The sequence below is a fragment of the Bos grunniens genome, chromosome 6 (assembly GCF_055505025.1).
Source record: "Bos grunniens cultivar Pamir isolate PY7600 chromosome 6, Bosgru_T2T1.0, whole genome shotgun sequence".
Taxonomy (NCBI): Eukaryota; Metazoa; Chordata; class Mammalia; order Artiodactyla; family Bovidae; genus Bos; species Bos grunniens.
The window spans coordinates 72,869,894-72,897,564 of NC_141170.1; positions in this window are offsets into that span (position 1 = coordinate 72,869,894).

Consider the following 27,671-nt stretch of genomic DNA (forward strand, 5'->3'; position numbering starts at 1 on the left):
TCAGGAGTGTACCCCTGCAGTGGCAGGAACTTTGTCTAAATGACCCTTTTGAGCCACCGTCTTCCCCTCACAGCTGCCCTGTGAGGGCTCAACAGACAGGGGTTTGACTAAATTGCCTCCCATTGGCCTCCATGCAGGTTGGAGCAATACGGAAATTCCTAAGAACAGATCCAGTTCCTGGAAGCCTCTGAGCACTGGCATACTCTCCTGGGCTACTTTGGGCCTTTTTCTTTTCTCTCTTTCCCCCATCAGGGAGCCCCAGTGTTCTGCAGCTGTTACATCAGCCGGATGCCAGATGAGCAGAACAAAAGATGTAACTTGGTGACTATTCACATCTGTACTTCTCCTAAGCAAACAGAACAGATGCCCTTAGCAACGGGGCTCTCCGGCTCAGGGCAGGGGAAATGTACCCTGAAGGGGGAAGTTTCCCTTCTAAAAGCTGACAGAACCATGTAAGATGGCAAGGAACATTGCAAAACAGAACATTAAACATTCATGGACTACAAACCCTTGGAGGTTTAAGCTGGGAGTCAACAGAGAGGTTCTAATCTATGTAAACACTGTGCATGCGGAATGCCAGCAGAGCTTTGGGCCTTATTTGGATCGAGTGTTTCACTGCCTCCCTCAGGAAAGAGGGCTATGCAGGCAAAAAGAGATACTGTCGTTTTCTTCTGAACTCGGAAGTAGGGAGCGCTTCCTAGGAATTCCTTGAGCTGGCTGGTTCCCACCCTCGGATCTGTGCTCCAGCCTGCCTGGGTCCTGCCCTTCTTGCCCTGCTCTCAGGAGAGAGCAAGCCAGTCTTGGAGGAGCCTCCCTGTCCCCTTCTCTCTCCTGAAGGCTGTCAGCCAGAGCCCAGTGCCGAGTGAGACAGGGCAGAGTTGGGGTAGGAACATGTACTCACTAATAATAATTGCAAATTATTTACTGTGGGCCAGACAGACTTTTATCTGACCTAGGTGCCGCAGTAGTAAAGAATCTGCCTGCCAGTGCAGGAGACACAAGAGATGAGGGTTCAATCCCTGCATCAGAAAGATCCCCTGGAGTAGGAAATGGCAACCTACTCCAGTATTCTTGCCTGGAAAATTCCATAGAGCAAGGAGCCTGGCGGGCTACAGTTCATAGGTTAGTGAAGAGTTGGACACAACTGAGCACACACAGAGATGGGCCTTATTCTTTTATTTAATTCTCACAGCCCTGTAAAGTAGGGTTATTGCTAATGTTTTATAGACAAGCCGACTGAGGCCTGAGGCTGAAAAGTCAGTTGCCCTGTGTCACAGGAGGGTCAGCCACAGAGCCAGAATTTGCTCCAGGCAGTCTTACTCCAAGTGTAGATTCTTTGCTGTCAAGCTACAACTTGCCCTGACTCTCATTTTTAGAATGGAAAGAAGAGATGAACTGCTAAGAGATGTTAAGAAAAAAGAAGGAATTCTCCTTCTTACATGATCATCCTCTTCTGCCATCATTAAATACTGCAAACTTTTTTTTTTTTTAAGAGGAGTCCATTTGGACATCCATTTCTTCACCTGACTCTATTTCTGCTTCTGGGGGAGATCCTTGATCTAGACCTTGCTAATCAAAACACTGGTGACTATTCCATGGTAAGGAGATTGGAGTGACAGCTTTTGTTTGAGACTGTAGGGAAATAGTATCATTCTTTTCTCATTAGTTTTGAGCCAGGGAGGCGGCAGCTCCTGCTGCTATTGGCAGCCTTTATATGACCATGAGGCGAGATCGTCTGAGAACTGAGTTAACACATCAAGTAGAGACAAGTGGACAGAGCAACACTAGAGCCTGAACTCACCCTCTGAGCATCTAAACCAAGCCACACACTCTTCAGCTATGTGCACTCATAAATTTTCATTTTTGGTGATGTCAGTTTGGGGGAGGTTTACCACTACTTGTAACCAAAAGAATCCTAATGGATACATTAAACCTTTTCTAAGTGTGTGGATGGTGCCACAGTCTGGGCTGTAACCGGACAATTAGAAAGGCCCCTGGGTCTCACTGGGAGATCAGAGGCTTGAGGAGAGCTGCAGGGCTTGGGTGAGTATAGATTTGAGCCATGGCAATAGTCTCAACAAATATCTGTATGGTCTTTACCAAGCACCGAATACTGTTTTAAGTGTCTTTTATCTGTATTAGTTAATTTAAGTTACCGTTATCACCACTTTTTTAAAAGATGGAAACCAAAGACACAGAACGGTAGAGAACATGTCCAAGATCACACAGCTATGGAGTTGGGAGTACAGTGGTGCTGGGCTCCAGATGCAGCCATCTTGCTGTGGCCCACCCTCAGCATTCCCCACTCCCACTCCTCCTGACATTCCTCCAGAGAGCAGAAGCTCCAAGTGCTTTCAGGGGATACAGGAATACTCCTGTGGAATAGAGTTTTTTTTTTTAAGAACTACTTTTAACAATGAAATTCAGAAACACAGGTGGAAATTCAAGGGCAGTGGTTAAGGAAACTGTGAACTGCATGAGTAGAGACGAAGACTCTCACCCCTTGGTTTTCCCTCAGACTCACTGGTCTACCCATGACATGGAAGGAACAGGAACAGAGGGCCATGGACAGGCACTCAGCGTGGCCAGCTCTGTGCAGCACTCCCACTCTCCAGGCCACATTGACCTCCGTCAGTCCCTGCCTGTTTCTCCAGTCTCTGCCCTTCCCAGACCCCAGAGGCAGCCCACTGAGCGCTCCCCAGTGAGGCCTGCCCACCCCCGTTTCAAGGGAGGCTCACCTATGGCTGGCAGGAAGACCTTGGCCCAGCCCCCATGGAGACTCAGCCTCACTGAGGCTCGTGGAGCTGAGGGTGAGCTCTGGCTCTCGTCTTGCTCTGCATCTCCAGCAGGGAGCCTGGCCCACTGTGGATGCCAAGTGTTGTATGATCAGAGAGGCCTGAGTGTTGGGCTTCTGGTTTGCTCATTGCTTCTTCCTGGTGTCAGCCTCGCCATTGAATCCTGGTTCCCCTTTGCCCCAGGAGCCAAGGAACTTCCTTGTGTTGAGTTCACCTATGTGACAGGCAATGTCCAGAGGACTTAACATGCGTGTTAGGGCTCTACTGTGCCCCGCCCCCAGCCCCATGGACACATTCCTTGGGGAGTGACCATCTCCCACACACCCTTCTGTTGTAATGTGTTCCCTTCTCTGGCTCTTTAGAAGCTAGCAGTTGCCTGACTGACCCCTGAGCTGGCCCCCCCTGTTGGGTGTCCTGGCTTGTGGACTGGTGCTCTCTTGTCCCCCAGGCCCACCTCTCTCTCCATCTTGGATGCAGAGCAATCTCAGGTGGTCCTAGTTGTCTCCAGCTTCTTGCCTGGCACTTCAGCTTCCCTGGTGGCTCAGATGGTAAAGCATCTGTCCGCAGTGCAGGAGACCCAGGTTCAATCCCTGTGTCAAGAAGATCCTCTGGAGAAGGATATGGCAACCCACTCCAGTACTTTTGCCTGGAAAATTCCGTGGAAGGAGGAGGCTGGTGGGCTACAGTCCATGGGGTTGCAAATATTCAGACGCAACTGAGTGACTTCACTTTCTTTGTCTCAAATCCTGCTACCAGGAGGGGCTGTGCTATGTTCTTGGACTCTTGTACTGACTCTCACCAATTGGTGATATGCGCCCTTCAGACCCCACCTCATCATGTCCTCTGGGGCAGAACTGGAGCACAGACCAAGAAAAGCAAGCAGGATTGCTTGTAAGCTACTCTCCTAGGGCCTCTGAAATGGCTTGAGGTGTTCCAGATGGGTCATTAACACAGGTGGCCTCTGCCCTCAGCCATGGAACTCACTCTAAATATGATGGTTTGTACCTCTGGGAAGACTCAGGATTCCAGAGCAGTGATATTTCCTTGGCTGGGCCTGGTGGGGATTAGCACTCTCAGCCAATTCTTGATTATCTGCAGGAGAAGCGAGAAGATGGACCACTGATATTTCCAAATAACCTTGGAATTTAATCTGGCCAACAGCTCTGAATGTCCCCTGTTGGAACTCTTTCCAGAGCAGCTACCAAGAAGTCAAATCTATGTACTTGGCTTTCAAATCCTTTCTTCTTTACTTCTGCACCGCCCCCCCCCCCTTTTTTTTTTTTTTTGCCTCATGGGAAAAAGGTCTCCAGCAATGGACAAAGAATGAGGGGAACAGCAAGAGGACTAATATAGCAGTGTGTTTTGTTGTGATTAACAGGAAATCCAGCTCTAACTGGCTTAAATAGTGGAAGACATTTATTTAGTTGGAAGAATACAAAGTCTGGTGGTTGGGATGGCATCAGGTTGGGTTTCCTCCAGCGAAAGAGGGCACCAGGGCTCCATTTCTCTCCTTCATCCCACAGTGTGGACTCTACCCTTGGATTTCACATGGTAGTCCCTGGCTGTTCTAGGCCCTTGCTTCATGCCAGCCAATAGCTATGAAGTGTCAGACTTCAAACTCTGATGGAAGATATCGTATCTTCTTTAGCTCCTGTTGCTGACCCTATTGATTCAGACCCCAATAAGGGTCCTCCTGCTTGCACCAATAGAATGAGACTGAATTTGGTTCAGAAGCAAAGGAAAGCTTCATTATGGGATCAGAGAAAGGAGACGTGGGAGATCTTGCTCTACAGGGCATGCTTTCCCTGACAAGCAGTGGGTAGGGCTGCTTTGTAGGGTTCTGGCCCCTGGGTGGGGGGTTGGGGGCATGGTGGAGTTGAGTGCTGGGAGCACCCTCTCTGCACACCACCTGCTGCCACTGCCATCTTGGACTGAAGTGCATGTACACTTCTGTACATGGCTGGCTGTGCGTTAGGCACCGCAGTTCTGTGCTGGGAAATCTAACCCGGTGCGAGGTCTCCGCACACAGGCCCCTGCAGGAAAGTGAAACAAGACAAAGCGCAAAAGTTGGACCTTGTCTTATCACCTGGATTCCATCTTATTTCCCCCCTCCACCCCAGTGCGTTCTGCTGGTGACAAATCTCTCCTCTGTCTTCCATCTTGCTTCTCATTCTTTAAAAAAATTTTTTTTAAATTTATGTATTTTATTATTTTTGGCTGCACTGGGTCTTCATTGCTCTGTGTGGGCTTTCTGTAGTTGCAGTGTGTGGACTGGTGCACGGGCTTCTCGTTGCTATGGCTTCTTTTGTTGTGGCTCATGGGCTCAGTTGCCCTGTGGCATGTGGGGGGTCTTAGTTCCTGAACCAGGGATTGAACTTGTATCCCCTGCATTAGCAGGCAGGTTCTGGACCACCAGACCACCAGGGAAGTCCCTTGCTTCTTTCATTCTTGAGGGATGGTGTGCGTCTGCTAAATTTGGGTGTGTTGTCATAATCTCAGGGAGGGGAACAGAGCTTCTCCCCTGCAGCCTTTAGTGCTCTTTGATTGTCCCCCCAGGCCTCAGCACTAACTGTTTGTAGCTGTGAGCAACCAGCATTTGAAGTTTTACAGATTCTAACCTTTTGGAGTCAAAGGACATGAGACAATTTAAGATACAGGCCCGCATATCAACAAGAGAAAAATGGTTGTTAACGAGCCCAGGAAAGATAGAAACCAAGTGATGCTGGGGAGGCTCTGTTTTACCCCCTCCATATTTGTTCAGCCAGATAAGACTGACAGCCTCCTGTTAGTCAATTTGCTCTTTTTTTCAGTAGCCTGTCGGGTCGCTTGCAATGACATTAAAAAACAACAACAACAACAACAAAAACCCCTGCTATATGGGCCAGAGCACAGAGCCCTCCGTGGTAATCTAGATTACCTGATTACAAGTAGTCAGGAGGGGTCTGTTGCCCCAGGTTGTCTCTCTGGAGGGTGGGGCTGGGGAATCTCTTCACTGGAGTGTGATGTGCCCAAAGAGTGATGCTTTGCAACTTCAGGGCAGAATGGGTGGTTAAGGTCACCAAGTGGAGTCTGTTCCACTTAGAAGTGAGCTGATCTTGTAAGTTGCTGGTTTTGCAGGTTTTTGGGTGCATCCAGTTTCCTCTTCTGAGGCGGGTAGAGAACCAGTCACTGGGTGGGGGCAGCACATGGTTACCATATATCCTGAGGACTTCCATCGTTTCTCCTACCTGGAGGACACGCTTGAGTTGCTTTATTTCAAGGAGGTTAAAGTGTCCCTTCTCTGGGGCTTGGGGGACAGTTTACCATATATGCGTCCAAATGCACTTTAACTTATCCCTTGGGGCTAACTGCATACAGAGCAGAGCAATCAGAGTTGGCCAACATAATTTGACTGAGGCCATTTAAGGTCTGTTTGGATCTCTCTGCTTTCTTCTGTTGGGGTCTCTAGGCTGAGTGCAAGGTCCTTTTTATGCCCTGAGCTAAATTAGACATGCTAAATACTCAATTATTAGACATGCTAAATGCTCAAAGAATAGATTACTATGCAGAGTAGTGCCTGGCACAAAAACGTGGTAAAAATAAAGTTACCAACAATGATGTGAAATCTGTATGCAGGTCAAGAAGCATCAGTTAGAACGGGACATGAAACAACAGACTGGTTCCAAACAGGGAAAGGAGTACGTCAAGGCTGTTTATTGTCACCCTGCTTATTTAACTTATATGCTGAGTATATCATGTGAAATGCTGGGCTGCATGAAGCACAAACTGGAATCAAGATTGCTGGGAGAAATATCAATAACCTCCAGATGCACAGATGACACCACCCTTATGACAGAAAGTGAAGAAGAACTAAGAGTCTCTTGATGAAAGTGAAAGAAGAGAGTGAAAAAGTTGGCTTAAAACTCAACATTCAGAAAACTAAGATCATGGCATCTGGTCTCATCACTTTGTAAGGGCAAGCACACTGACTGAAACTGTCCACCCTAGTCAGGCCCTTTAGTAACCATTTTCATGAGTTGTTTTATGACAGGAGATCCTGGTAAAGAATACAGAACTAATAAGCCACCACCAACCGCAAGAGTTTGGGAAAGGTCAAAAGGAGACGCCGCATGTCCATCCACTTCCCAGAATCCTTCTCGCTAGCATCCATCTTGGCTGAGTGATGCGTGCGCCATCAGGAAAGACTCTGAATTAGAATGATTGGCCAAAGACAACCCAGAAACTAATCCCATCACCATAAAATCCAAGACTGCGAGCCACATGGCAGAGCTGTTTTCCTGGGTTCCCTTACCCTATTGCTCTCCACCTGGACACCCTTTCCCAATAAAATCTCTTGCTTTGTCAGCACATGTGTCTCCTTGGACAATTCATTTCTGAGTGTTAGACAAGAGCCCAGTTTCGGGCCCTGGAAGGGGTCCCCCTTCCTGCAACAAATGGCGACTCTGGTGGGATTCTTCGCTGCAACTGACATCCTGACCACTCAGGATACTCAGGGGCCAGCTTGCTTGCCAATGGACCAGACCCAGCAGCCGCAACTGGGACCCTTTTGTCCCTGGTCTCCTCCTGACGCGGACAACTGGCCAGAGTGCCCCGACCAGTAAGGAACAAGAGACTTTACTGACCTCTCTCCCCTTCCCTCTCTCTTTCCTCTCCTTAACCCTTCCTATCCTTCCCCGTTTTTCTAGTCCCCTAGTCCTGGACGCAGGAATCTGGTCAAAGGGCCTCAGCCTGAGCTGAGGATTGGAGACTGATCACCTCCTCTTGGCAGATAACTCGAATTCTGGTTCTATTCTGGTCTGATTTCTGGTAAGGCTGAGTTCCAGTTCTTCCTTCTCTGGAGGCCCAGGGTAAAGTCCCATAACGCCTGGGTATCTGCAGGAGGCAGGAGACGTCTGTAAGGCCACCCCTTTTGCCCCCGTCTCCCGCCTCCTCCCCCTTCTTCTTTCAACCTGGCTTCCTTTCCTCCCTTTGAAATCTTTGAAGTCCTGAGATATTTTCCTTAAAGTGTTAGTACTTGGATCTGAAGTTCTGTGTCTCTGTAGGAGGTTTTCTGAGAGACTGTATTCTTGTATTTAAGGGAGTGTCTGATGAGGACTGCCAGGTTTATATGTGTGTGTTTTAACTTTGTGTTCTGTGTTGTAATTTTTGATGGCCATTTTGCTTTGTCTGGCCACCATTTGGTTTAGACCTGCCGCCATTTTGTTAGAACTTGATTTTCTTTCCCTGTGCCTTGAGACCAGGGCTCTCAGGAACATTTATCTAGACCATCTTTTAACCCCTGACACTGAGGAAAAATGGGGAAAGGCCTTTAAAAGTTTTATTTATTCCAACTGTTTTTTATAAACTAGTAAAATTTATGTTGTAATATCTAATTCATGACTAAACTTAGAAGATGAAGCTAGATCTTGTGTCTGTCTAAATATGTCTCAGTATGTCTTTATCTCTGGATAATATTTTTGAGATCAATTTGTAAATGAGCTCTATTTAATTGGCTTAAAAAATAGGTAAGCGCTTACAAATCAAATAATTCTAAATTAAACAATAAATTCCAGGTTCATGTGAACTGGTAAATATTCGGTATTAAATACCTGATATTAATGTTTGTTGACCTATCTAATACAGACATGTCTTAGAGTAATTAACATTAAGTAGAACATTTTCATCGTACCTATGTTTAATATAAGTTAAATATTATCATATCTGTTACAAATTTGTCAACAAAGAAATTACCTCAAGTGAAAAAACTTCTAAAAAAAAAAGGGATATAAGCTTTTATATAAACTCTATTAAAAATAATCATTCTTTAGGAATAACTGTCTAAAATAGTCTCTCCAGATTGGTGTAATTTGAATTTCTAAGGGTTGTGCTAAGTGTGCTAAGTGTTAGAAGTCTATTGAATAGTTAGGTCATTTCCAAATAAAATAAGGTTTTGAAACATTTACTACTAAACACTAATTTCCTTTTACAGAGAAACAAAGAGATTTGAGACTATAAGTAAATAATGTTTGGTGCCATCCTAAAATGTTCTTAAAAAGCAAAGGTTTTAGAAATTATCACTGGTATTTATGGTCACCAATCTATAAAATGCTAATATAAAAGTTAGATCTTGGTTGCTAAAAAAAAGTCAAAAGTGTGTTTTCAGTTAAAAAAAAAAAAGAGTAAAATAAAAAATACTAAAAAGCGTTATGCATGATCAGGATTTTCTAAAGTTGGATTACAATTAGTTAGATAAATAGATTTTGTTAGGAATGACATAGCCATAAAAAAACAGGTTAAAGCAATTAGGTCCAAGATGGTGGAGCTGACTTTCACTAGACCTTGAGCCTTGGTATTTACACCCACTGTGACATATCAACAAGCTAAATGATACACCCATCAGCTAAATCTGACCAAATGTTCTAAACCCTTTTGATTGATCTTTTCGATAAAACTTCCCAAATCAAATTCTTTTGAAGTTCTTTTGACCTCTAGCTAACTTTGGGGTGCTTCAGAGGGCCTCTGAAACATCCCAAAGAGAGATATTAAACTGTGGTTATTTGGTTGGTTAAATTACATAAAAAAGATTATCAAATAAATAATAAATCCACTCATGTTATAATATATGGTAAAATTACTAATACAAATATCCTAGGAAGTATATGAACTTCTTAACATTCTGATATGCCCTGGTATTCTAATGAAAAACCTGACGACTTCACAAAAGTTAACAAAAAGACTGAATGAACCAGAAAATACGCTTATAACTTTAATGGTTTCTGTCTGAAAACTTACAGGTTTAAATCTTATGTTTTCCGGGAGTAGGGAAAACCTTTCTCTCAAACTAATTATGACAATACTTTGGTAAAATTATACATTATAAACAAAACAATTATATTTTCTCTCTGACTCTTCCAAAAATTGGAAACTCTTAGGTTTCCAGTAAGTTTATCAAAAAAATTAAAAAGGTTATCTCCCTAACAGGTACAAAAATCTCAAGGAATTTTGAGACCTTAAAAAGAAAAAAATTCACTTAGATTTGTTAGGCAAAATCTGTGATAAGCCTTTGGTGTGAGTTTCCCAGCTCTGTTTTATTTTAAAAGTTCAGTCTGAGACTCTATAAGTGTTTCAACAAAATAAAAAGTCTATGATCAATTATGGTTATATAAATCATCAGACCAAAATTAGTGAAAACAGACCTATTTTGCAAACAAACTAGCCTTAATTTGATTATATTTGATAAAAATGAGGGTAATTTTAGGAGAAAAGAGATGTTTCAATAAGTGTTAAATCCCAGTTTGTTAATAGAGGTCTACATGTAGTAAAACTCATTTCTTAGATAGTTCTTTGCTGTTATGTGATATTAATGTAAAATTTAATTAAATTCTTAAAGAACACCCTAAGTTTGTTTCTAAAGCTTATCTCAATAATCTATCTTTGGATACAGATCAGATGCCTCATGACCTGCAACCAGGACTAAAAAAAAGACATAGTTTAAGGGACTGTCTCCAACCTGGATGGAAGGACTTTTTTTTTTTATCGGTTTTTTTTTATCGGGTACTCTTAACTAGCTCATACACAATAAAACTGAAGGAAAATTAACTCTTAGACTAATTCCCACTTCCAAAGGCCCCTACACTAGATTGGTCTATAGAAAAGATAGCTGACCTGATCTCACCTTAAAATGTTGCTCAAACAGAGGAAAATCTACACTATATCAGGATAAAAAGATGACGACATCAGAGGTAGTCAGCTTGCCCAAGATGCTAGACCAATTTGTATGATCATTTATAATGTTTTCTTGACTTCTTAGACCTTTACATATAAATCAAATGCTTTTCTATCATAGGCCTGATCCTATGCTAGTTTTAAAAATCAATCCAATTGTTGGGTTTGTGGCCAATTACCTGTGTCTAGTTCTGGGTTACCTTGATAAATTTCTTTACTACAAGGCTAACTGGTTGGCCCTAAAAAAAATTATAGTCATATTCAGGTCACTGTGATATTACTAGATGAGCTCCCCTCACCAGGCCAATTAATAATGCCTGCTCTGACTCTGGCCATAAATTTGAACTTTTTTCTATTACTCAAGCTCAATGAGAACAACAAAAAAAGTTTCAACAAAGGAGAAAAAAACTTTCCCACAATTATGAGGTGGATTTATATAGATAACACCAGGCTATGGTAATTTAGGTTTAAAGTCTCGTCTGTGTTAAAAACAATTAAATCATACTAAAGATAATCAGTCTAGTAACACTAAAAAACTGGGCTATGTGCCTTATAGACAGTGGTGCCAATATATAATTTCCCTGAAAGATAAAGATTCTACAGAGTAGACTAAGTCAGATGACCTGAAATATACTGGGCTACATCTAATAAAAACTCTTCTTAAGACTTATTTGTGACTTTACTAATACTGCTGGCTATGTTATTTATATTTCACCTGTTTTACAAAATTGCTGTTTCTTACACTGTCAAATGTGTGTCTGAGGCCTCTGATAAAATAATACATAGTTCCATATGAGATCGATGATGGTAACAGTATAACTCTAGATATGGGAAGAAACAACAAGAAGAAATATTTTCCTGGACCAAGAGGCTAATAAGACAGGTGGTCCAGAGAATTTTGGATACTGTTTTATGGCCCAGTCCAGTAACAACACATTGAGTGGCCTATCAATGAAAATCTTTGCCAAACCTGGGAATGGACATTCTCAACACCATGAGATAAAATGGTCATGAAATACAATTATGGGCACTGCAACTGCTGACTTTCAACGCCCCTGAAAAGAGTTCAGGGTAAAAATCAGGAATAAGGCACTCTGTGCTCTGGAAAAAACTGACAGAACAGGCCTTCAGATAGTTAGATCCCTACAAAAAAAGATTTTATGAATTCCAATTCTTACATCTTCTCATACCTAGAAAATACTGACATCATTAATGGTGACATCTGCTTTGGCTATTAAAAATTTTTTTACAGTTAAAAAGTCAAAATAGAGTGGCTATGGTTCAGACATCCTGAAAAATAACTAGGTTACACTATGGTGTAATTTCAGATTAGACGTTGTATTGCTAACACTTGAGTTTTCTGAGTCATCTCAGGCTTAGATGCCACCAATCTCAAAACAATGTCTGCTAAAAGCTAGTAACTACAACCTTACTTTTTATAAAACTAGACAACTGGCTACCTGGCTACAAGTCTCCCCAAAGTGCCAGGTCCAGACTGGGTTTCAGGCCTATTCTTCTAAAAAAAAAAAAAAAAATGAGATCCATTTTGTCTATTAAAATTTCAGTTATCCCTCCTCCAGCTACTTCTAATTGGGTCCGTTACAGCAAAATGACAGACCAAGAGATTGAGATTTTAATCATACAAGGCTCAGATCTAAGACTTCCAATTCAGTGTCTCTTCTCCAAGCTGAGGCAGTCCTATGACCCATTTTGACAGAAAGTTATCACAGTCATAGTTGCCCTGTTCCCTAAATTAAAACTGAACAAGACTCTGTGAGGCTCTAGAGTACAGATCTGTTCTGTGTTCTCCATTTCTTGTCTGTAGGATAAAGGCTTCATTCGGCCTCCTTGACCTTCCCTGAGATCCAAAGGGTAGATTCAAACAATTGCTAATCAGGAAAGGGAGGGGATACAAAAACAAGAAAAACAATCAAAGGTTGGTACAGCCTCCAGAACAGGGTCCTGGTTCCCACTCAAAAAAATAAACATAACAATGTCTTTAAGTTCTTCTACAAAACTAGAGCCCCCAACCAGGTAAAAGATGGTAACTTCTGACTGAACTCAAGATTCCTAGAGCACAGCTCTGTTGCCTCACCACCAACCAATCAAAAGGGGTCACAAACCCTGCAGCCCTCACCCCAAATGTTGCCTTCTGTTTCCAGGGACCAGAAATGACCATTCTGTTAGGTCTCCTGTTTGGCCCCTGTCTATTTCATCTCTGAGAGGGGCCAACAGTTTCAAACTAAATTGCTGTTATTACAAAGGTAAATGCTGGTTTCAGGCAAAAAATACCTTGACTTAGATCAGATAGAGACTTCTGCTCTACTAGACAGGCCTACGCCCATACAGAACAGAAAAAAGTTACAAAAAAAAGAGACCTCCGCCCCAATTCTCCAAAAGTATCTTGAATATAAAGTCTCTCGGGGGGGAGTTGTAAAGGGAAGCACACTGACTGAAACCACCCACCCTGGCCAGGCCCTTTAGTAACATTTGCATGAGTTGTTTTACGACAGGAGATCCTGGTAAGGAACACGGAACTAATAAGCCACCACCAACCGGAAGAGTTTGGGAAAGGTCAAAAGGAGACACCGTGTGTCCGTCCACTTCCCAGAATCCCTCTCGCGAGCATCCATCTTGGCTGAGTGATGCGTGCGCCATCAGGAAAGACTCTGAATTAGAATGATTGGCCAAAGACAACCCAGAAACTAATCCCATCACCATAAAATCCAAGACTGCAAGCCACGTGGCAGAGCTGTTCTCCTGGGTTCCCTTACCCTACTGCTCTCCACCTGGGTGCCCTTTCCCAATAAAATCTCTTGCTTTGTAAGCACATGTGTCTCCTTGGACAATTCATTTCCGAGTGTTAGACAAGAGTCCAGTTTCAGGCCCTGGAAGGGGTCCCCCTTCCTACAACAACTTCATGGCAAATAGATGGGGAAACAATGAAAACAGTGACACACTTTATTCTTCTGAGCTCCAAAATCACTGCAAATGGTGACTGCAGCCATGAATTTAAAAGATGCTTGCTCCTTGGAAGAAAAGCTTTGACCAACCTAGATAGGATATTAAAAAGCAGAGACATTACTTTGTCAACAAAGGTCCATCTAGTCAAAGCTATGGTTTTTCCAGTAGTCATATATGGATGTGAGAATTGGAATATAAAGAAAGCTGAGCTCTGAAGAATTGATGCTTTTGAACTGTGGTGTTGGAGAAGACTTTTGAGAGTCCCTTGGATTTCAAGGAGATCCAACCAGTCAATCCTAAAGGAAATCAGTCCTGAATATTCATTGAAAGGACTGATGCTGAAGCTGAAGCTCCAATACTTTGGCCACCTGATGCCAAGAACTGACTCTTTGGAAAAGACCCTGATGCTGGGAAAGATTGAAGGCAGGAGGAGAAGGGGACAACAGAGGATGAGATGGTTGGATGGCATCACTGACTTGATGGATGTGAGTCTGAGTGAACTCTGGGGGTTGGTGATGGACAGGGAGGCCTGGCGTGCTACAGCCCATGGGTTTGCAAAAAGTTGTTCATGACTGAGTGACTGAACTGAACTGAACAATGATGATGAAGGTGATGATTATGGTGTTTTTGTATATGCATGTTAAGTCACTTCAGTCATGCCTGACTCTTTGTGACCCCATGGACAGTAGCCCACCAGGCTCTTCTATCCATGGGGATTCTCCCAGCAAGAATACTGGAGTAGGTTGCCATGCCCTCCTCCAAGGGATCGTCCCAATCCAGGGATTGAACCTGCATCTCTTGAGTTTTCTGTATTGTCAGGTAGGTTCTTTACCACTAGCACCACTTGAGAAACCCATGATGTTTCTAAGTGCCTGGTCATGGTGCCTTGGGAAAGAAGGGGTCCTTTCAGCTTCTTGGATTGTGAAGCTGGACCCACATCTGACCTTCCTCCCCAGGCAGAGCAGCCAAGTATGGCCCTGAATGTGAGATACCCGCCACCCTTGGGATCAATCTCCTTAGGTCCCATTGCTCACCTGAGATGCTTGTCCAACAGGCTGATGCAACCTTTGTGTTTGGGTTACTAATGTCAGGATGCCATGAGGCCTTGCTAGGCTGGGGCTGTCTCCTTCCAGCTGAATTCGGTTCCTTCTTACATACCCAGCAGGGCCTCTTAGATTTCTGCCAAAGGACACTGCTATAAATTCAATTGTCCCACTCCCCAAATTAATGCTTTGAAACCTAATCCCCAGTGTGATGGTTTGGAGGTGAGGATTTTGAGCAGTGGTGAGGGCATGAGGGTGAGCCCTCACGAATAGGATTAGTACCCTTATAAAAGGGACCCTGGAGAGCACCCTTGCCCTTTCTGCCATGTGAAGACATGGGGAAGGCTCTGTCTATGAACCAGGAAGCAGGCCTTGACTAGATGCTGTAACTTCCCTGGTGGCTTAGATGGTAAAGAATCTGCCTGCAATGTGGGAGACCTGGGTTTGATCCCTGAATCAGGAAGATCCCCTGCAAAAGAGAATGGCAACCCACTCCAGTATTCTTGCCTAGAGAATCCCATGGACAGAAGAGCCTGGCAGGCTACAGTCCATGGGGTCACAAAAAATCAGACATGACTGAGTGACTAACACTATCGCTTTCACTCGTCATCTTGATCTTGGACTTCTCAGACTCTAGAACTATGAGAAATAACTTTCTATTGCTTGTAAGCCACCCAGTCAATGGTATTCTAACAGTCTGGACAGACTAAGATGAGGATGGAGGGAGGAAAATCCAGAGAAGCACAGAGAAAGTGAACTGGGAAGAGCCTGGGGATAGGGGTCAGTTCATTTGGGTTCAAATCTCAGCTCTTCTGCTGGTAGCATTTATGTTTAGAGAACTGCCTAACCCATTTGGGCCTTAGTTTCCTTAGCTATAAAATAAGAATTGCTAATATATGCATTACCTGTCTGGCAGCATTGCTGTTTAAATTCCATGTCCGCCAGTTCCTATGAAGAAAGCCCACGATTCATCCTCAGCTTCCTTATCTGTAAAATGGGGTCACAAACCTCCCTCAGAGCGTTGTGGTGAGGCTTAACTGAAGTGAGGGATGCAAATTGCTCACCACAAGGAGGCTATCGGGATTTCTAAAGTCTAAGATGCTTTCATATTCCACGTTAGGGAAGAAGCCCTATTTTCCTAGGGAATTGAGAATGGCTTAGACGCAAACTGGGGTCTACCTGTGGGGCACATTGTGGGCACTGAGGGGAAGGCAGTTGCTCCACGGCACCCTCAGGGACCCCTGGGGGCAGAATCCAAGAAGCAGGAGGAGCGCTTGAGGATCTCAGGTGGACATGCACAGAGGAAGGAAGTGGACAAAGGCCATCCTAAGGCCGGCCACCACCCTTGCTTGGGCTGCTATTCCTCAAAGGGAGCTTTGTTCAGCTGAGGGTGCTTCATTTCAAAGCAGACCAGGGATCCCAAAGGTCACATCTCCTGGTGGCTGCTCTTTCAGTTCATAGGCCAGCTCTTTCTTTTTTCCAGGTCATACATAGGGGACCAGGGCTACTGGGTCAACTATGTACCGGAGTTTATAAAACCATCTTTTTGAGGGAGTTAACTGTTGGTCAAAGCAGTTAACTTCTAAGTTCTTCAAAGAAGCGATTGCCATTTTCATCAGAATCTCTGGAGATTCTTTTTAAAGTACACATATCTGTGTGTGTTTAGAATTAGACATGGAATAGGAATTAGAATGGAATAGGAAAGCACTGGGAACCTGCATTTGCAGAAAGCCCCAGAGACAGAGGAGCCTGACAGGCTACAGTCCATAGGGTCACAAAGAGTAGGACACAACTGAATGATTGAGCAGTCACTCACACCAGAAGGGTCTTCTGTCTGGAGAACCATAGACTGATGGGAAAGGAACGGAATATCTCATTAAGTACTAAATTCTCTTAACACCTTTCCCAAAAAAACAATCCTCTGCTCTCAGGACTGGCTTCATGGTTGGAACCTCCCAGGCTTAGAAGGGTCACATCTTTGGTTTAATGCTCTTGCTACTGCTGTCTTTGAAATTCTTAAATTTTTGAATGAGGAAGCCCTGACTTTTCATTTTGCATTGGGCTTCACGAATTATGTAGTGGGTCCTGTCCACTACACAGTTAAGAACTTCAGAAAGGATAGACTTGCCCAAGGCCACACAGCTAAGGAGTGGAAATGGGTTTGGAATCCTGAGATATCTGACCCCAAAGTTCTGCTACCTCATGACTTTGAGACTCAAAAGGAATGGACTTTGATAGTGGAATTCTGATTTCAGCCACCTTGTCAGGTTTCAGGGTGAGGGAAAGGCCTTCCCCAGGCATCTTATCTGCACCAGGAAGGTTTTCATCAGTGCTACTACTCATAAGGGTAAGACCAATGTATAAACTCATTTAGCTTCAGGGTAGGAAAGATACTGTGTAATTCCAGGCTGACAGCCCCTGGAGGGAGAGAATAAAGAATGCCTCTTTTCCCTCTCCCTCACTGCAGCTTTACTATGCACAGAGGAGAAGGCAAAGAGGTACAGGAGACAGGATCTAGAGCCAAAGCTGGTGTTGCGGGGGGTGCGGTCCAGAACCAGCTATGCCACTCACTAGATGAATAGCAGAGAGTAACGGGTCTCTTGGACTGCAAGTCCCAGTTTTTTATCTGTAAAATGAACTGATGCAAACACAACCAATATCCAAGTTTGTGGTGAGGGTCAGATGGCCAGATGGACTTCAAAATAGTATGTCAAGGTCAGTACAAGCTCTATGAACATTTGCGACTCATAGGGTTGGTTGGTATGTGCATAAGGAAATGGTTTGGCAAAAGAGAGGGGCACCTGGGTCATGCCGAGGGTGGTCTCGCCTCAGGGCAGGACCTTTGCTGTCCCTAAGGTGGAACTGGAGTCCAAAGTGACTTGGGGTGGGAAAGAGGTGGGAGGAGTGTGTGCCACAGGGATTGGGACTGTGGATGCTTCAGACTTTGCTGCTACAAAAGAAGGCAGAACTACCAATAGCAGTAATAATAATTACTGGGCTTCTCTGGTGGCTCTGATGATGTAAGAATCTGCCTGCAGTTTGATCCTTGGGTCTGGAAGATCCCGTGGAGAAGGGCATGGCAGCCTGCTCCAATATTCTTACCTGAAGAATTTCCATGGACAGAGGAGCCTGGTGGGCTGCAGTCCATGGGATCGCACACAACTGAGCAACTAACATGCACACACAATAATAAAAATAACAGTTAAAAAAAAAAACCTACGATGGGGCAGGACAGCAGAGAGGTCTCAGGAACGCAGAAACAGGCTCTTCATTTGAGATAGAGGTGTTTGGGGTGCCAGCACAGTTTTTTGGTTGTTAGGTAAGGACCCCATCACTTACCAAGATTGGTGAAGACCCCAGTTTTGTGTCAGAGCCAGGCGTGGGCCATAGCAGTTTGAGAGGCAAAGAGAAGCAGAAACCAAGCCCCAGAGAAAGAAGTTTGTTAGACCTCAGAGGCAATGTTATTGTTTTGTTTTGCTTTTAAAGCAGCATTTTACTCAAAATCTTTGCTTCTAAGACCATGGGGCTAAAATAAGTGCTCAGAGACTATAGAGAGCAAAGACTCTGGGGCTCCCTGGAACAAAAAGACTCTGAAGGCCTGAGACTAAGCCAGGTAGAGAACAAGTGGAGGTGGAAGGTCAGAGTGGTTCCCAGTCTGCACAGCCAAGGTCAGGTCCCCCAGACCTCAAACCTGCCCTTGTGAGCAGGTGGCGTGTGGAAAAGGGCCACATTAGCAAGCAGGTGCCAGGGGCAGCTTAAGGAGGCTGAGCAGATAGGTACAGCCTGTGGGTGGAGGAGCCCACACAAATTAGGCTGAAGGTACCAGAGATGTGAAAAGAGAAACACTAGCCTGATGCTACAGGGAAGTTTCACCGAGTTTTCCAAACTGGGATCCGAGGGTCCTTGAACACTTACAGATGAATCTTGGGCATCTGCAGATTCTCTATGAGGATATTTAAAATTTTGCTTTTTTATTTTGATCATGACCTGAAAATAAAAAAGTCAGTATAAGCATATTCTGGGTAATCTGGATTAGTGACCTCTGATTTTTTTTTTTTTGGCATCCACCCACAGAAGGAATCCATTTTACTGGTGACCTGGTTTCCATACACTGATATTCATGATCACATAAGCAGAGCTGACAGGCAGCCCATCCAGACCAGGGCAGCCACACCAGCTGTGAAAATATGAAAAGACTCCAAGCCAACTGGTGGATAGCTCTGAGCCTCTAGAGTGTCGCCACCCCCACCTCCCTGATCGTCTTGGTGCCTCCTCTGCGGTCCTCCTCAACCACCTCACCAGCAGAGGTGAAGCGAGCAGGGAGAGTGTAATAGCTTCCTGTCACTTCTGTAACACACGACCACGCACTGGATGGGTTAAAATAGCAGAGCTTTATTCTCCTGCAGTCCTTGATGCCAGAAGTCTGAAATCAGAGTCCCTGGGTCAAAACCAGGACGTTAACAGGGCTCTGCTTCTATCTGGATCAGATCTCCCCCTGCCTTTCTCTTTTAAGAACTTTTAAGAACACAGGATTTTATGACTGTGCAAGTGTGGCCCACACAGATAATCCCAGATAATCTATCCATCTCAAGGTCCTTAACTTAATCACTTCTGCAAAAGCCCCTTTTCCTTATAAAGTAACATTTACAGATTCCAGGGATTAGGACCTGATATCATAGGGAGCCCTTATTGGGTAACCACAGTGCCTGCAGGGCCTTGCTCCAGAGATGCAGTATCTCTTTGGATTGGTCACTCCTGTGTTGTGTGTGTGTGCTTGAAATAATTTTCTTTATACAATACTTATTCTGACATAATGTGATATACTTTGATGTTTTTTCTATCATTTAAAAAATAGTTTTAAATCTAATTTTAGTTATCTTTCTTCCAGTTTTATTGACATGTAATTGACCTACAGCACTGTATAAGTTTAAGGTATACAGCCCGATGATTTGATTTACACGCATCATGATATGATTGCCACAATAAGTTTAGTGAATATCCATCTTTCATATGGATGAAATGAAAGAAATGGAAATTTTTTTTCCTTGTGATGAAAGCTCACACATGAGAGGATTTACTTTCTTTCATATATAATGTACAGCAATATTAATTATACTTATTGTATTGTACTTTATATTCCCAGTATTTATTTTATAACTGGGAGTTTGTATCTTTTGACAGCCTTCATACCCTCGAGAGCCTCCTGCCTCTAGTAACCACAAATCTGACCTCTTTTTCTTTGTGTTTGTTTTTGAAGTATAATTGATCTACAACACTACATTAGTTTGTGTTACACAACATAGGGAATCAATATTTCTATACATTTCAAAATGATCACCATGATATATCTAGTTGTCATCTGGCACCATACAAAGATATTGCATAATTCTTCATTATATTCCTCATACCATACACTTTATATTCGTGACTCATTTATTTTGTAACTGGAAGTTTATCCCTCTTAATCTTGCTCACCTATCGCTCTCTTCCCATCATCCTTATCCCCTGGGGCAGCCGCCTGTTGGTTCTCTGTACCTGGTACTCTGTGTCTGTTTGGTTGTGTTTGTTCATTTGTTTGGTTTTCAGATTTCACAAATCAGTGAAATAATACACTATTTGTCTTTCCCTGTCTGACATTTCACTTAGCGTAATACCTTGTGGGTGCATGCCTACATAATACATGCACCTAATACCATGTAGGTGTATTTTGTCATTTATGGCTGAGTAATATTCATATAAAATACATCTTCTTTATCCAGTCATCTACTGTTGGATACTTAGGTTGCTTCTATATATTGACTATTGTAAGTAATGCTTCGGTGAGCACTGAGGTCCAAATATCTTTTTGACTTAGTGTTTTCATTTTCTTTGGATAAATACCTGAAAGTGGAATTGCAGGACTGTATTGTAGTTCTATTTTTAATTTTTTAAGGAAATTCCTAACTGTGGCTGTACTGATTTACATTCCCATCAATAGTAAACATCTTTTTTCCACGTCCTCACTAACACTTGATCTTTGTTGTGTTTTTGATAGTAGCCATTCTGACAAGTGTGAAGTGATATCTCATTATGGTCTTGTCTATATAATATTTTTGGAGAAGGCAATGGCACCCCACTCCAGTACTCTTGCCTGGAAAATCCCATGGACGAAGGAACCTGGTAGGCTGCAGTCCATGGGGTCGTGAAGAGTCGGACATGACTGAACGACTTCGCTTTCAGTTTTCACTTTCATGCATTGGAGAAGGAAATGGCAACCCACTTCAGTGTTCTTGCCTGGAGAATCCCAGGGACAGGGGAGCCTGGTGGGCTGCCGTCTATGGGGTCGCACAGAGTTGGACACGACTGAAGCGACTTAGCAGCAGCAGCAGCATATAATATTTTAAAAAGTGCTTGCTGCCCCCAGTATACTGATTTCATGACCCACTATTAAGTTGTGATTTACTTTGAAAAGCATTGCAAACTTTCTATAATGTAGTAACCTAGGAATGCCACAGTTTCCACTGCCTCTAGTGTGTTTTATAGTATATTTTCTTTTTAAATTTATTTATTTATTTATTTTACTTTTGGCTGCACTGGGTCTTTGTTGCTTTGGGGAGGGCTTTCTCTAGTTGTGGTGGGAGAGGGTTACTCTTCGTTGTAGCGTGCTGGTTTCTCATTGCCGTGGCTTCTTTTGCTGCAGAGCACAGGCCCTAGAGCGTGGGCTTTGTTAGTTGTGGCCTTTGAGTGCAGTAGTTGTGGCACAAGGGCTTAATTGCTCTGCGCATGTGGAATCTTCCTGGACCAGGGATCGAACCCATGTTCCCTGCATTGGCAGGCAGATTCATATCCACTGAGCCACCAAGGAAGTCCTGTAGTTGTGTTTTTATGGCAATGACACTACACTAAACAGCAGTATGTAGTAGCAATAGCAGGCTAAAGAGAAAAGAATAAAGAGAACTGTAATATGTAAATGATGTTGAATTTTTGACAGGTTTGCCAAGAATACATAATAGGGAAAGGGTAGTTTTAGATAGACTATAATTAATAAATGATGTTGAGATAACTAGATATCCACATGGAAAAGAATGAAATCAGATGTCTGTCATATCAGGCACAGTCTCAACTTAAAATGGACTAGAGACTAGACCTGAAACTGTAAAACTCACAGGGAGAAACACGGGGTAAAACTCCTTGACACTGGCCTTCACAACACTTTTTTGGATATGACACCAAGGGTTCAGACAACAAGAGCAAAAAATAAAGAGACTACACCAAACTGAAAGGCTTCTGCCCAGTAAAGGAAGCAGTTAAGAAAATGAATGGGCAATCTATAGATAGGGAGAAAATATTTGTAGACTGTATATCTGAAAATGAGTGACTACTCAAAATATATAAGGAACACATACAGCTCAATAGCAAAAATAAGAACGGACACAAAACAACAACAACAACAAAAAACAAAATAACCTGATTAAAAATTGGACAAATGAATTGAATTGACATTTTTCCAAAAAAGACATACAAATGACCAACAGTTATATGAAAAGATGCTCAATACCACTAATCTTAGAGAAATGCAAATTAAAACTACAATGAGGTATCATCTCATCTGTTGTTCACTCACTCACTCTTGTTTGACTCTTTGAGACCCCATGGACTGCAGCACGCCAGGCTTCCCTGTCCATCACCAACTCCCAGAGTTTGCTCAAACTCATGTCCATTGAGTCGGTGATCCCACCCAACCATCTCATCCTCTGTCGTCCCTTCTCCTCCTGCCTTCAATCTTTCCCAGCATCAGGGTCTTTCTAATGAGTTTGCTCTTTGTATCATGTGGCGAAAGTATTGGAGCTCCAGCTTCAGCATCAGTCCTTTCAATGAATCTCACTTTAGGATTTCTATTATCAAAGAGAGAGAGATAATAAGTATTGGTGAGGATGTAGAGAAAAGGGAACCCTCACTTATTGTTGATGGGAGTATAAATTGGTATTGCCCTTGTGGCAAATAGGATGAAGGTTTCTCAAAAAAAAAAAAAAATAGAATGCAACTATCATATTATTCAACAGTTCCTCTTCTGAGTATATACCTAAAGGAAGTAAAATCATACCTCAAAAAGATGTCTGTGCTCCCATATTCATTGCAGCATTATTCACAACAGCCAAGATATGGAAACAAGTGTCCATTGATGGATAAATTAATAAAGAAATTATGATGTAAGTATACAGAATGGAAAATTAGTCAGCCTTAAAAAAGGAGATCCTGGCATTTGCAACAACATGGATGAACCTGGAAGACATTATGCTAAGTCAAATAGGCCATACACAGAAAGAAAAAAATGGCATGATCTCACTTATATGTAGACTCTCAAGAAGTTGAATACATAGAAATGAAGAGGAGAGTAGTGATTACCATGTGTGGAGAGGTGGGAGAAATAGGGGCATGCTGGTTAAAGATACAAGGTTAGAGTTATGTAGGATGAATAAGCCTGGAGGTCTCATGTACAGCATAATGCCTATTGCTAAGAATACTGTATTGAATACTGGAAATTTGGCAAGAGTAGATTTAAGATCACACACACACAAAGGTAACTATGTGAGAAGACACATAAAGTAGCTCAACTGTAGTAATCATTTCACTGTGTGTATGTGTATCAAGTCACTTTGTTGTATACCTTAAAATATACAACTTTATTTTAAAATATGGAAATGATGCATTTGTGATAAGCAAAGACCATTTGGCATGTTGAAAAACTGAAGACCTGACGTTAGTTTGGATGGCAGAAAAGGATGGCAAGATTGAGTTCTCACGTGGCACACGATGGTGTAGGCTTGCCAAACTCTAAAGAGCTCCATGCAATGACAGCCCTCACCACAGTCACATTTTATTCAGAGAATTCATTTCAACAGTTTAAAACAGCATTGTCTGCCACAGTAAATTAATACTGTTAGTTAAGACTTTGTAGTGCTGTTTGTACTTCATTTATAACCATTTATTGGAGAAGGCAGTGACACCCCCACTCCAGTACTCTTGCCTGGGAAATCCCATGGGCGGAGGAGCCTGGTAGGCCACAGTCCATAGGGTCCCTAAGAGTCGGACACAACTGAATGACTTCACTTTCACTTTTCACTTTCATGCATTGGAGAAGGAAATGGCAACCCACTCCAGTGTTCTTGCCTGGAGAATCCCAGGGACAGAGGAGCCTGGGGGCTGCCATCTATGGGGTTGCACAGAGTTGGACACTACTAACATGACTTAGCAGCAGCAGCATAATCATTTATAAGGTTGTTTTATTCTTATATATTATATGGAAGCTATAAGCCTAAGGATTTTTTAAACCCATTTTTATATTTGCACATGTCCAGGTAATATAAAAGAAAAATAATTAAGACAATTTTAGCAGAGTGATGGTGGTGGGAAAGCCACAAGAATTTTTTCTTCTGATACAATGAATAGTACATTCAAGTTTAAGAAAGACTAGTCTACCACTGGGAGTATAATGAGATCCTTGAATGTGAAAATACGCAGATAAAAATGGTGAAACAAAGAAAAGGGACAGCAGCCATATCTCAAGCTTGAAAAATTAGGATTGAATCAAGGCAGGGAAAACTTGAGGAATAGCTTCAGCCAGCACCCTCCTAGAATATCTAGAGATGTCCCTACCAACAGAAGATGGCAAATCTAGATGGAAAAGGATGTAGTCCAAGTAGGAGGACAGCACAGAAACAGACCAACAAGGAGACTTTGCCTCCGATTACTCATAGTGAGGAGACGTAACCACTCCCTTAGAAGGACAGGCAGCAGTCACACAACACCTGTGTTTCATCTGTTGAAGCTAGACATGTGGGGCCTAACTTATCAGTTCAAAAATATGAAAGTGTTAATTTACTCTGATTCTTTTAAACCTGTAGATTTGCTTTGATTCTTTCAAAATAATTCTTCTACTTCCACTGTAAAATAAAAAAAATTCACACAATGACCACATAGAAACACTCCATATCAGTCAGACCATCTTTAGCCAGGTAGGGTCAGCTGTGAGTGAAAGGGTAGGTTGCCACCACACAGATGCTGGTTTCCCATCAACACCTCTTGGCAACTCTAACAATGTGAATATTTCTAGGTAACCCAGTCTTACAATGCCATCAGCATATCTCTAATAGTTGGTAGGACACTTGAGTTCTTGAAACCCAACTTATTGGTTTCTCTGAAGAGAAAAATTCAATCCCAAAGACAAGTTAGTTAGCTGAGGTCACCACATTCATGATGGAGCAACTAGAACCAAGGACTCTTGGCTCCCAGCTCAGATCTCTTTGCACTTATCTTTATTGCCATTTTGCATGCATGCCTGATGTCCCTTCAGTCCTGTCCGACTCTTTGCAACCCTATGGACTGCAGCACGCCAGGTTTCCCTGTCCTTCACTATCTCCCGGAGCTTGCTCAGACTCATGTCCATTAAGTCGGTGGTGTCCATCTCATTCTCTTTTGCACCCTTCTCCTCCTGCCCTCAATCTTTCCCAGCATCAGGGTCTTTTCCAGTAAGTCAGCTCTTCCCATCAGGTGGCCAAAGTAGTGGAGCTTCAGCATCAGTCCTTCCAATGAATATTCAGGGTTGATTTCCTTTAGGATTGACTATTTTGATCACTTTTTGTATTTGGACACAAATATTCTTAGGCCCCTTTGAAATGACTCATGACAGGGTAAACTTGGAAGGAAGATAGTTTTCTGAGGTCCTAATACAGTCACTCGTTGGTTATTCATTCACTTAATTTTCTCTGAGCTTCCATTTCTTCATCTGAAAAATGGGATGCCTTCCTCACTGGACTAATATGAAGATGAATTGAGACATGTACATGAAACAATTTTGTGTTAATAAGTCATAGAGCATTTTCAGACATCACTCCATAAAGTGAAAAGTGAAAATGAAAGTTGCTCAGTCATGTCTGACTCTGCGACTCTCCAAGCCAGAATTCTGGAGTGGGTAGCCTAACCCTTCTCCAAGGGATTTTCCCAACCCAGGAATCGAACTCCGGTCTCCTGAATTGCAGGCAGATTCTTTACCAGCTGAGCCACCAGGGAAGCCCATAGGATGGCAGCTAAATCAGCAGAACACTGGCTAATAGAATGATTGAGACGGAGGGCATGCTCACGTTTGTTGTGTCCAGCTCTTTGTGACCGCATGGACTGTGGTCCACCAGGCTTCTCTGTCCATGGGATTTTCCAGGGAAGAATACTGGAGTGGGCTGCCAAAATTCAATTACAAAATGTGTACTTTCAGGCAGAGCTACTTAACCTCTTCTGTGCCTCTATTTCTTCATGATAAATAGGAACAATAATAGCATATAAGGCTTCCCTTGTAGCTCAGTTGGTAAAGGATCCGCCTGCAATGTGGGAGACCTGGGTTCAATCCCTGAGTTGGGAAGATCCCCTGGAGAAGGGAAAGGCTACACACTCCAGTATTCTGGCCTGGAGAATTCCATGGACTGTAAAGTCTATGGAATTGTAAAGAGTCGGACACAACTGAGCAACTTTCTCTAAAGGGTTTTTATGGGGGCACTATGGATTCATTTCTATAATCTATTGTTTGGCACTTAATAAGTGCTCAATTTATGTTCAGATCAAATCAGTTGCTCAGTCATGTCCGACTCTTTGTGATCCCATGAATCGCAGCACACCAGGCCTCCCTGTCCATCACCAACTCCCAGAGTTCACTCAGACTCATGTCCATCGAGTCAGAGATGCCATCCAGCCATCTCATCCTCTGTCGCCCCCTTCTCCTTCTGCCCCCAATCCCTCCCAGCATCAGAGTCTTTTCCAGTGAGTCAACTCTTCGCATGAGGTGGCCAAAGTACTGGAGTTTCAGCTTTAGCATCATTCCTTCCAAAGAAATCCCAGGCTGATCTCCTTCAGAATGGACTGGTTGGATCTCCTTGCAGTCCAAGGGACTCTCAAGAGTCTTCTCCAACACCACAGTTCAAAAGCATCAATTCTTCGGTGCTTAGCCTTCTTCACAGTCCAACTCTCACATCCATACATGACCACTGGAAAAACCATAGCCTTGACTAGACGAACCTTTGTTGGCAAAGTAATGTCTCTGCTTTTGAATATGCTATCTAGGTTGGTCATAACTTTAGCTATTATTATTATCTTGCAAACTTGCTGATGGTGATATCTTTTTCATTGTTGTAAGTGTCTTCTTCATTGTTGTCCTTATGTGGTGCTTTAGAAGTCAGCAAGCTTCAGTGCTTCTGGAAACTGCAGATGGTGCCTTCACACCTCTCCTGGGAGTCCTGCCATTCTTAGTGCTGAAACAGGAGCAGCAGAGCTGCCTTCCAGAGGCATACTGGCCACTAAACCCACCTGTTGCCCCCCTTCCCAAGGCCCAGCTGCCATCAGTGGGAGCCTAACCACATGAGGACAGAGCAGTGTTTGCACTGACCTGGCTCCTGCTCTTGTCTGAAGGGCAGCAGTGGCCCCAGGCCATGCCACCTCTTGCAAGGATCCTGGCAGAGCACACAAGCCAAACAGGATCAGGGTGGGGCATGCCTTGGCCCAGGAATCCACTGGCACCAGCTCACGAGAGGTGGGAACAGGGAGTGCCCCAGATGATTCAGTGAGTGGTATGTTTTCCTCTAAGCAGCTGCCAAAAATGCCTCCTAGGCACCTGGTTAAGAGGCAGTAAGTACAGGGATGTCTGAAAGGCAACCCCTTTAGGGCCACTCAGATTTCTCTCACACCTCTGTGTACATATGGTTCACACCTCTGTGTACATACGATTCTCTCTGCTTAGAATGTCTTCCTCTACCTACCCAGGATTCTGCTGGGCAAAATCCTGCTTCTTGCTCATCCTTCATGTCCTAATTCAACTGCAAGGAAGGTTTCTGGGCTCTACTAGGTGTTTAAGCAGTAAACAACCCATACTTTTATGTATCTTCCATCCACTAGATACTTAAATATTCCATCTTATATACTTACACACTCCATCCACCATAGCACATTAAAATTGTCTGCTGGAATATGGTCATCTCATTGGGATGCCCACCAACAGGATTTCCTCTAGCCCTGCCTACAGATCCTCTCAAAGGGGTGAGTCTACAAGCATATGCTTCTACCTAAGATCCTGCTTCCAACTATAACAAAGTGGACAAGGGTAGCCCACCTCCAGGTGGTTAGTGACCTGTTCAGTTCAGTGCAG